Genomic DNA, 12868 nt, shown 5'->3' with positions numbered 1-12868 from the left:
ATTGTCATTTTTAATTCCATCAGCAAGTAGCATATCATTTTGGTGCTCATCATATGTGCAAACATCCCTGGTGATGGGGAATTCACCGTCTCCTGTGACAGCCTTCTGCATACCTAGATCCATCAAGGAATGGTGGATGGGCCAAAGGTGGAAGTTCAAAGGAGAATACTTGTTCAATTGCAAATGCCATGTAGCTACAAGTTTTACCTTAATAAAATGAAGTTTTAAGCTTTAAATGTCATTATGATTCCTAAAAGAAAAAAAAAAGCAATGAGACACTAAACAGTGATTTCAGTCTTTTTTTAATTAATTAATTAATTTATGACTGGGTTGGGTCTTTGTTGCTGTGTGTGGGCTTTGCTAGTTGCTGCGAGCAGAGGCTGCTCTTCGTTGCGGTGCACGGGCTTCTCATTGCAGCGGCTTCTCTTGTTGTGGCTCACGGGCTCTAGGCTCCCGGGCTTCAGTAGTTGTGGCGCATGGGATTAGTTGCTCCGCAGCATATGGGATCTTCCTGGACCAGGGCTTGAACCCGTGCCCCTTGCATTGGCAGGCGGATTCTTAACTACTGCACCACCAGGGAAGCCCTGATTTCTGTCTTTTTAAGAGGAATTTTGACCTTGCTATATGGGACAGGAAGAAAGCCATTGATAGTAAAATCCAAGTCAAGCACTAAGCCCCTTCCTTACTGTAATGAAAGGCTAAGAGTCCATGTAAAGGAATTGGATTTAGAGATTTGCTTGGCGGACCTTCAGTGAAACCCATCTATAGGCTGGAATGCCTGGAATTTACATCATATTCCAAATCAGTAAGATCAAAGAGGTAGTAGGAACTTGAGCATGATATTAATTACACATTCTTAAGAAATTACTCTGCATTTGCAGGTGACATTTGAAAGTGGGATTACCCAAATTAATGCATGATTCAACAGCAGAGTAGATGTACTATTTAGGCATCTGAGTACATAGTTTAATACATTATTTCATGAAATATTAATATTATGACATTAATTTAAATTGATTTAGATGTACACACTCTAATAGGAGCAAAAAAATTTAAATGTTGTTACCAAATCATCATGTCTTGCTCTGCGCAGAGCTGTTGACAGGAGTGGTGTTCAATTGGATCTTATTTAACACCTTCATTAATGAACTAGAGCAGGGAGTCAACAATAGATAATGAAATTCTGAGAAAATCATGAATCAGTACATAAATTCAGTGATCAGAAATGCACAGTACTGAAAGTCTTTGATGATTAAAATACAAAACGAGTCAACCTTTAAATGTGTACAGAGTACATTAAGTCAGAAAAGATACAAAAGGAAAAAAGAAAGAAAACAAAAGGCTACTGCTTCCCCAAACCGTTTTACCTACTATCATGTAAAAGTGTAGACTATATTATACCAAGTTCTTGCACTATTTCTAAACAACAACAACAAAAATGCATTGAAAACACATGGCCCCCACATGGTGTGATCTTGGAACACATATTTGCTTTTCTCAAGCCCTGACTCACATTATCCTTACATAGTCCATTTTCTCTGGGCAGGAATATTGTTCCTAATCCTCAGACACTTAGCAGAGTCTGTCACAACAGAATAGAACAGACAAAAAGCTGGCTCTGCTTCCTACATGGCTTTGCTGTGGCTACTTGCTTTACCTGGTGATATTTCTGCTTACAAGTCAGGGGTTCCTTCAATTCAACAGTGACCCTGTTGAAACTAGACTGTACCTGGTTAGTATCTGTCAAGGGGAAACGTTCAGTTTTTCATTGTGCTGCACACACACACACACACACACACACACACACTCACACAAACATTCACATTCACACTCACACACCCTCACACATATATCCAGGAGTAGCGTACCATTAACTGATCAGTTTCAAGAAAACCAAGTATTAAAATTTATATAAAGAGATTTTGAAAGAAAAAATTATAAGTGAATTTTGGAACAATTATTATATGTCTCCTTTTGGAATTTTGTTTTCTCTATCCCTCAGCTGACGAGGCTGCTCTGGAGGTTTGCACTTATAGTACTGCTTGCAGAAGCAGAGGATTGTTCCTGGAGATACTGGGACATTCCTGCTGGGTCTTGTACTATTGTCTTTGTCCTTCTCATTGCCTGGAATATTCAGGGCCCATTTTTTTCTTTTTTTCCAGCACTGTAGCAATGTTGCAAGTTCAGATGTGAGGAAGGAAAACAGATACTTTGACCTATTTTTGGATTGAGATTGTAGGGTCGTTTTTTGCTTTAGGCAATAGAAAATCTCCATATGGTCCAGCCTAACTCTATAGAATTTGAAATAGGAATTTGAAGACAAAGTCTATGTCTTACTGGTCGTACCCTGTGCATATATTCCTTTAGAGAACTCTGTAAAAACAGGCTTTTTGATGAAATAATTAAGGTGTCTCAGGGCCTTTATAGCAAATATCATCTAAATCCCATTTCATTATTTTGGAGTCAAATTCCTCTGGCTTTCAGTTGAAGCTCTCAGATATTCAATAATCAAGATATTTACATTTTGTTAGAAAATATAATATATGCCCTTTTTATAATGTAAGTGATCAAAACACACTTATAAGCAGTTTTCATCACTATGTGTTTGTGATAAACATTGACTACTCAGTAAAGCCAATGCATTTGCTGGGTGTATATAGATAAGCTCTCGGTCATTAATATATACTATGAAATTTCAGGCCATATCAAAGTTTTTTAAAATAAATCCTCATTGTTCAATAAGGCATGCATACAGGAAAATGCACAAATTGAACATGGACAAATCATGACAAGCTGAACACACCGTGTAATTATCACCTTAGCCAAAAATAAAACATACCAGCCCCTCTGAAGATTCCTCTTGTGACTGTCCCCTCCCAGTCCTCTCCCCAAAGTGAGCAATACTCTGAGTTCTAACACACTTAACTTTTGCTATTTTTGATCTTTATGTAAATTAAATCATACATCATTTACTCATTTTTGTCTAGTTGCTTTTGCTATCATGTTTATAACTTTCACGTATGCCATTTCATGGAGCAGCAATCTGTTCATTTTTATTATTGTATACTATTTCTTGTATGGAGATGCCACAATTTATTGATATATTTTATTGCTGAATGCTTTTAGAATGATGACTGTTTTGGATGATTATAACTAAAGCAGCTATGAACATTTCTGTAACATTTGAAATATACAGATACACTTTTTTTTTTTTTGGTTTTATACCAATAAGTGGAGTTCCTGGGTCATGTTCAACTTGAGTAGATAATGCCAAATGGTTTATCAAAGTGGTTTTATCCATTTATGCAGTCATCAGCAATATGTGGGATTCTAGTTGCTTTCCATTCTTGGCCACATTTGGTACTGTTAATCCTTTTAACTTTTCCCATTCTGGTGCAAGTGAAGTGGTATTAAATTTGGTTTTAATTAGTATTTTTATGATTTTTAGTAAGCACGAGGAAACTGGCCATGGGCCATGTGTATGTTCTTTTGGTGAAGTGCCTCTTCATGTCTCTTGCTTATTTCTAAATTCTGGATTAATTTCATGTGCAATATATATTTTTTCAGTCTACAGTTTTCCTTTTCACTCTCTAAAAGGTACAGTTTGATGAACAGAAGTTCCTCACTTTAATGTAATTCTATTTATCATTCCTTTTCCTTATAGTTTTTGTTCTAAATAGCCATGTTTGAGAACTCTTTACCTAATATAATTCATGACGATTCTCTCCTACATTATCTTCCTTATTGTTTTACCTTTCACAGTTTTGTCTTTAATTTAGCTGTAATAGATTTTTGTTTTTGATAGGAGATGGAAGTTAATTTTAAAGTTGTTCTGCACTAGTATCTGATAACCCAGCATAATTTATTGAAAAGAACACTGCTTACTACTGGTCCACACTGTCACTTTTATCCTAAATGGAGACCTTATGTGGACATGTTTACTTCTGGACTCTTCTTAATTTCTTTGGTTTATAGTTCATCCTTGGATCAATAGGGTACTGAATTATTATAGTCTTAGAAGAAGTCTTATTATCTAGTGAATAAGTCCTCCTTCTCTGTTCTTCATGTGAGTTTTAACTATTCTTAGTCCTTTAGGTTTCCAGAAATTTTAGAATAAGTTCACAACATCCATCCATACAAAGAAAATTGCTGGCATTTTGATTAGGATAGCATCATATGCACAAATCAATTTTGAGAGAACATATTTACAATGTTAAATCTTTCAATCAATGAAACATGATATCTACTTTAGATCTTATTTAATTTCTGTCAATATAATTGTAATATTTTTTAGGATGGAAACTTGTTCATTTTTCATATATTTCTTCATTAACAGTAGAAGTTTTTGAAGCTATTGTAAATAGTATCATTTAAAAATGGTGTTTTTCATTATTCCAGTATCTAGGTATAAACTTGATTTTTGAATATAAACTTTATATATAATGTCCTGCTAAATCCATACATATCTTTGAGAGGAGTAGGTCTAATATTTCAAATCTCTCCAGCTAAACTAAATGAAGCAGAAATATTTTATGCATTTTTTGCAAATTCACTAATATGGTATTTCTATCAATAGGGAACACAGAAAAAAAAAAGAAGCTCCTTCAAATATAATTGATAGAAGTATGGAATAATTCCCCTGTTGGTATATTGAGAATTTTTAAATATCAGATAATAGTTTTCAGCATTTTAAAAGTTTTTCTTCCAGAAAAGTTGAAAGAAAACACACTTTTCGTAAATTTACCAATAATTAACATTTAGCCGTATTTGTTTTCTGATGAGGGAGAAGGAGAGGGAGAGAGAGAGAATGAATTATTTTGACAGAGTTGTTGAGAAATAGTTTTCCTGAAACTGCTAAGATCAAATAACTCCACCTACATAGCATGTTATAGTTTCATACCTAAGAAAACTACTATTAATTAAATAACACCATTGAAGATAGTTGCATGTGTTCCTAAAATGTCTTATAGCTGTTTTTTTACCCAACACCCAATCACAGTTCATTCATTTCATTTGGTTTACCTGTGTATTCTTTACCCTTTACTTTTTAACATGAAATGATTACCTGGATATTTCTGTGCTTTGTTTTTGTTTTGCTTTGTTTCTCATGGATTTTAAGTGTGCAGACATGTTTTTCTGTAGAATATTCTATATTAGGTTTGCATATGATTAGATGCAAGAAACGGATATTTGGAAATAAAAAAAAATAAAAGTGATATTGTGTGTTTCTTATCCAATCACACCAGGAAATACATTGTATTAGGTCACTTGTTTAAAATGTATGTGTGGATTCTTTTGTCTATCTATAAAGGTATCCTCTGCAAAATAGGACAATATTGTTTCATTCCCAGCCCTGTTGTGCTTATTCCATTTTCTTGTCTTAGTTTATCTGTTAAGACCTCCCATACAGAGTTGAAAACAAATAAGGAAAGGGAGCATTTTTGTGTTCTCAACAGAGATGTGTTTCAACATTAGTAGTGCTTACTGTTCTTTTGTTTGTTTTTGTTTTTTGCTTTAGTTTTTCAGATTAAGGATTCCTTTCCACAATCCTTGTTTGGTAGGCGGTTAACATCTATTGAGATAATGTATCATTCATTTTCTTTCTTATATTACATTGATATCTTAATGTTAAACTAACCTTAAGTTCCTAAAATAAAGTGAGCTTAAGTTGCCGTATTCTTTGTATATATTGCTATAAAATATATATCTATTATTAGTAGTATTAGTATTAATTTTTTTTAACATTCTCATCCAGGTCCATTGAAGAGCTGGAAGTGGACATGCTCTTTCTTGTTGGATTCTTGTCTGGTTTTGGTGTCAAGTTCTACTATCCTCAGAATGTGAATTGGAGTGTATTCCCTTTTTCTAATTTCTTAAAAGGTTTGTCTAAGATTTATGTTATTTTTTTCTTAAAATTTGGTAAGATTCATTTGTATTTTTAATTTTCTTTGAGGAAAGCTTTAATTATGGTTTGAATTTTAATACATTTTTGTTAAAAATGAATGGAAATTTCCCACTCATATTTTTGTTTGCTTTCAATGAGTATTTTTCTAGGAACTTATTTGATCTAAACTTTCTAATTTATAGGTATGAAGTTGATCATATGCTCCTTTTCTAATTATTAAAGTGTATTTAGGATCTGTAGTGATCAACTATTTTTTTTATGTTTTATATGGCCTACTTCTGTTTTTTCTCTTTTCTCTCTCTCTCTCCCAGCATCCCCTTCCTTCTTGTTCCCTGATGTTGTCAAATGTTATCCATTTTATCAGTCTATTCAAAGAATTAATTTTTGTCTTTACTGATACTTTTATTATATATTTGTTTTCTGTTTCATTGTTAGTTTTCTTATCCTAGTTAAGATGTAGAGAAATATTTATTATTTATATAATGCAATATTAAAGAAAGAATTAAAAAGAATAAACTACCAACAAATGCCACAACCTGGACAAATCCCAAAAGCATTAAAAAAGCTAGAAGACTGTACTGTTCCAATTGGGGTGGTATGGGCTGTAAAGGTACAGGATAAAGTCTTTTAGGGAGATGGAGATGGTCTATATTACAATCTTAGTGGTTTTTCTAGAGATAAATGTATACATTCTAAGATTCATATACTTACTATTTGTATTTTGACTCTTTGAAAATTATACTTATTTTAAAAAGCAATCTATAATAAAGTGATAGATTATCATTAAAGCAGGGAATATATTTACATCAACAATTGCTGGTGTGAAAGAAGACGATATCACATTAAAGATATTGTTTTAGTTTTCTTTGAACAGCTTACTTAACACTATAAACCACAATAAAAGAAATGTAAAATTCAGATAAACTTATTTAACCATTATAAGTTTTGAAGCATTTTAATGTGTTCATTGTACTTCCCCCTCATATTCCCCTATGTTTTATTGCTGTATACCAATATACCAATATTACATATAAAGATTCACTTTGTTATACAGCAGAAACTAACACACCATTGTAAAACAATTATACTTCAATAAAGATGTTTAAAAAAGAAGATTCAAAACTAAAACTGAGATAATTTGTCAAAAATCACAAACTAAGAAGAGACAAAACAGAATTTAATTCTATATACTTTGAGCTCAATTCTAGAACTAATTAGTTCATTCCACAAATATTGGTTGACCATTAATATACAATGGTCCATGTCAGAAAACGAGTTCAGTTTTGAACACACAAAACACATGGTCATTGTCCTATGAAACTTAGAGCCTATAAATAATGCCAATGATATTTAATTGACAAAACACACAAATGTCAAGAATGAAGAGAAAAAGACCCTTCTTTTATCTTGATTTAATACTTTTGCAAGTAATTTCTCTGCAGAAAAGTTCATAGGATAACACCTCACTCCAAAAGCTACAATTATCTCCAGTTTACTAAAACGCAAAAGTCAAAAATTATTTCCAAATCTCTCATGTTAGATTCTGATTGAGTTGGTATTAAATCCATTAAACAGTTATTCAAGTAGTCTCTGATTAAAAATGTGGTCTTGTGGTCGAAAGCATGGCCCAAGTATCCTAATCAACCATTATACGGCTTAGCTCCCCCCATCCTAAATTTAGTCATTCAGCATCTATCTGACCCTCAGTTCTTTAGACCTTCAACTCTGACCTACTTCATTGACTGTCTGTGACTTACATCCTAAACTTTATTTTTACCAGGAAGTAATCTGCCCCCAAGTTCTTTGAACTGTAAGATTCCTGTATTGACCATCAATTATAGTCTTTCAACTATCTCCTCCCTTTATTGATTCTGGACTCATTCAACATCTAACCCATCAGACCCTTTCCTCTCTCCTGTGTTCTGAGTCCACTCAAGGCTTATTTTCATTCATTCCCATAATAGATCCCAAGGTTCACCAATTTAATTGTGTCCTGAACTAATGTCTTTGTCCTTTGTCCTCATAGTCAACCAGATAAATATCACTCCAAATAGTCCAACACTATCATATCTTTTGGTTCTTTTTGCTGCCTATCCTAGGCTGCAGTTAACATAGCTGTGATTACTAGATCCATCCAATTTCATGCTATGCAACTTTGGCCAGAGTTTTAAGGATACTTGGCAATGCTTTCCTCATCTCTAACTGACTCATTATAACTCTTCTCTTAGCAGCTCTTCAAAGTAATCTCCAATGCTTTCAGATCCCCAAACTACTTCCACACCACACTCTGGGTAAAAGTTCTAACTCCTAGTTCACTATGAAGATAGATGACATTCTACACTCTACCATCTGTATGATGCTTCTAAAATTAAAAAGTGATTTCATCATGCCATTCCCATTGCCATTATCTGGCTCCAGTTGATGCCTTTAGACACTTAGAGATTCTACTGGCTTCTGTTTCACTTTGCTCTTTCAGCTTCTTTGTTTATCCCACATAGTCATGCTTCCTTACACTTCCTTGTCTCTGCTTCCCCTGCCTAACATTGCATTTACTCTTTTCTCCACGTTTCTCTCTCCAGCACACCCTTTATGAGTCAGCTCAAACATCACTTCTCTTGGAATCCTTCCCCAAACTGATTTATAAGCCGTTTCACATAATGTCATTTCTTTTGTTCCAAAAGCAGCTTGAACATATACCTAATACACTTGTCCCCAATATGTTCTAAGCAATTTGAAAACCAAGACTAGTTTTCTTTTCTGAACATGTTTCTTCAAGCCAATTGCACTGCCTAACATATAACAAATGCCCAGTAGATTTTTACTGAATATGTTAAAACTGAACTTTTTTGACAGTCACCTCTAAATGTCTTGATAATGTTAAAAAATAAAACTTATTTCTTTTATTTCCTCATTATGTTTCTCTCCTCCTCTCTTTTTCATCCACTTCATTTTTTCCTACCCCTTTATTCCTCACTCTCTTACTATAGAAAGGAAAGATCCCTATTCACTGCTATAGTCTGCAAATTGCTTTTGATTCAGTCCTCTGCCACCTCCATGTAATCACATGTAGTCACATGACATATCATTCTCCTTTATATTTGTGGTCTAAAAATATTTTTACTTCCATTTCATATTAAGAAAAACTATTTTCTTAACCCTGCTGCTAGGTCACACCATCTTTCCCTTGCTCTCTCTTCAGATATTTTTTTCTTTGTTTTAAAATCTAAACTCTTCTATCTCTCTTTCTCCATTACTAATTTGATGCTTATCTGATAACAATCTCACTCTGTCATCCTCATTCTAGTGAAATTGCGTTTCTTATTTTCAGTGCAAAACCCTCTTCTCAGTCATTCTCAAGTTCTTTCTCAAGAGACTGTGAAAACCCGAATTAATGTTCCTTAACTAATAACCCCTCCACCCATCCTGTAAAATGAGCCACATACTGAGGTATCTTCATACCTCTCTTCCTCCCTGGTCTGCATATTTTGTTCTCTGGGCTCATCACCTGTGACCATTTCAACTGGGAGGTTCTGCCAGCAACTAAAAGTATTTGGTATTCCTGCATCATCTGAAAATGTAGCTTTTGAGCCATTTTGATTAAAATAGGCTAGGTACGGTTGCCACTAAATTAGAATTGTGTGGGAACTGACTCTATTGTGGGCCACTGGCTACTCAATTTCTCAGTCAGAGTGCACAGTGTTACAACCCGGCCCACAATCTCTTCATTGCTTCTGAACTCAGCCTTTCAAATACAGAGCTGCTGCTCCAGGAAATACACGGTCAGCTTCCTGTGAACCTCTGGTCACAGCACTTTTGTCAAATGATCAATACATAACCTTCTTTGGCTGTGTTTCTGTTTATAGACACTTTATTTCATGTGTCTTGTAGATTCATGAACATTGGACTTGTAGCCAACAGTGCTACAACTCACAGGTAACAAACAAACCTCATCTAGTACATAGAAGGCACATTGCCGCCTTCTTGCTCTCAGGGGCACTAGATAGCACTTCAATATTATGCTTGAGGGTCATTTCAAACAGTGAAATCACCAATAACAACACAAAAATGCCAAAAAAAAAACCAAAAAAAAAAAAAAACTGGCACTAAATAGACCACAAAAAGGACACTTGATTATAGCTTGAGAGTTGAGACAAGAAAACAAGAGTGGCTCCTTGTTCAGTTCCACTGAGTAACTCACATTTGTTTTGCTGCCCACAAATGACTGCCAAAGCACCACAATTATTGATGTTGGTGTTACACACACATTTTAGCAAGTAGGTGAGTTTACACACACACAATCCTTGAACATTTTTTTTTCTATGTATAAAATAGATAACCAGCAAGGACTACTGTACAGCACAGGGAACTCTATTCAATATTTTGCAATAACCTATACGGGAAAAGAATACGAAAAAGAACACACATACAACCGAATCACTGTGCTGTACACCTGAAACTCACACAACATTGTCAATCAACTATACTTCAATAAAAAACAAAAGCGACAACAACAACAAAAACACAACAAAAAAAGGATCCCTGAACAATGGGGATGGACTGTGTGTGCAGCTCTTTTGCTTCACCTCCACTCGCTGGACTTCTGCTTGGCTATTTAAACCCACCTTACAGGAAAGTGACCCAGACCTTCCTCTGGACGATCTCCTCTTTCCTTGGCTAATTCTCACATAGCAACAGTATCTCCAGCCAAATACTGATATTTGCTCCTGCCAACTTCAACTTTCTCCCATCCCTGTGTTCTAATGGTTTAAACATTCTTTTAGTCATCAGGACTAGAAATTAACATTACATCATTCAATATGTTTTTGTTTTTTCTTATTTAATTCATTCTTGATATTGCCATCAGCTTTATATTCATAAAATAGGTCAAATCTTCTCTATGCTCCAGTTAAATATTCTAATAGTTTCCAATTTTCTAAATATACATTTATGTACACCCTTAAATCCCAAACTATTTTTTGCATTAATTAAATTTACATACTATAAAGTATTTTGTGCTCCAAATATGTCATAAAATCTCTCTATTCATATTTTATTAATAACTCTACACAAATGTAACTTATCCCGATTTTTACCATCATAAGTCATTTTTATTGTTTTAGGTTATTTATATAATTGAAATCATATAGTATACAGTTTTGCATCTAGTTTTTCTACTCTACCATAATGTAATAGAGAATGGAAGGATTTTGTTCATATGCATTGTCATTAATTATTTACTGATTCAATTATTGATGGAAATATGGCCATTTTCATTTCAAGTATATTGCAAATACTGATGCTTTTAGCATGTTTTTTTATTTGCTTCTTGGTGAACATATGCACATATTTTTGTTGTACTTATAGCTACCAGTGGTAGCTCTGCATCAACAGCCTTTATATACTTTGCTTTACTGGATAATTTCAAAAAATATTCTAGAGTTTCTCCGACTTGCAATCCCTCTGATAGCTTTTGAGTATTACAGACCAACATTTGTCATCATCTGCCTCTTTCAATTTAATCATTCTACTCTGTGCATAACAATATATCATTGTGTTCTACTTTTTATTTCCTTGATGACTAATGGTCTTAAGGATCTTCTTATACTTATTCTGGCAATTTGGATAAATATATGAATAAAAATATGAACATGTCTTAAAATACAGGTTTGTTGTTATTCTGGCAGGGTAAGACCAATAGATCAGGAGGTGGTTGTCATTGAAAAGATAGTTTTCACAGATCCCAAAAGCAAAGGGCATGCTGCACCGCTCAGGGCAACATGGAGACACACATGGGTTTGTCATGAGACAGAGGAAATGGGGGACAACGTAGGCAGGAGATTTTGCTGTGGTTTTAGCAGGAAAGGAAAGGCAGGGCAAGTTAACTGGGCTGAGGATTGGCTAGTTTGAATAATGTTAGTGGGCTCTGGGGCACAGAGGCTGCCTCTAGGTATCTGGTACCTGGCCCCAGAGTGATTAGGGTAGGGGGTTAGTGCCCCTGAGTGTGAGAGCCCCATAGAGGAAGTGTGGGCTCTGGATTTGTTGTTTTGTATATGAAAAGCTTGCTCAAAGGTAAATCATTTCCTATCTCTTATAATTCACCAGCCTTGGGGGGTAGTCTTCCCCAGGGTCAGCAATGCACCAGATGTTAAAGCCTCAGCAATACAGAAAATAAAAATGACACACTTAATACAAGAAACTATTTAAGGCTTTCATTCACATTTCTATTGCATTGTTTTAGTTAGGTTGTTTTAATTCAAGAAATCAGCCTTTTGTTGTCACCCTATGGCTGGTTTTGTCACTTTCTTAATGCTTTGTTTTTCCTTTTTTTAAAATTTTATTTTTATTGAAGTATAGGTGATTTACAACATTGTGTTAGTTTCAGGTGTACAGCAAAGTGACTCAGATATATGTGTGTGTGTATATATATATACGCACACACACTTATATATAACTGAATATATATTCTTTTTCAGATTTTTTCCCTTATAGATTATTACAAACTATTGAGTATAGTCCCCTATGTTATACAGTAGGTCCTTGTTGATTATCTATTTTAAATGTAGTAGTATGTATATGTTAATCCCAAACTCTTAATTTATCCTTCTCCCAGTTCCTCTTTGGTAACCATAAATTTGTTTTCTATGTCTGTGGGTCTATTTCTGTTTTGCATGTAAGTTCATTTATATCATCTTTTTAGATTCCACATATAAGTGATATCATATGGTATTTGTCTTTCTCTGTCTGACTTACTTCACTTAGTATGATAATATCTAGGTCCATCCATGTTGCTACAAATGGCATTATTTCATTCTTTTTATGGCTGGATAATATTCCATTTTTATTATTAAGGTATAATTTACATACAAAAATGTTGTACTCCCTGTAGTGTAAAACTGAGAGTTTTGGCAAACATACACCATCATACTGTGACAATCACGATATAGAATAATACCCTCCAGCCAA

This window comes from Balaenoptera physalus, assembly GCF_965194825.1.
Source record: "Balaenoptera physalus genome assembly, chromosome: 8".
Taxonomy (NCBI): Eukaryota; Metazoa; Chordata; class Mammalia; order Artiodactyla; family Balaenopteridae; genus Balaenoptera; species Balaenoptera physalus.
The sequence above is the reverse complement of the archived record's forward strand: the minus strand, read 5'-3'. Positions refer to the sequence as shown.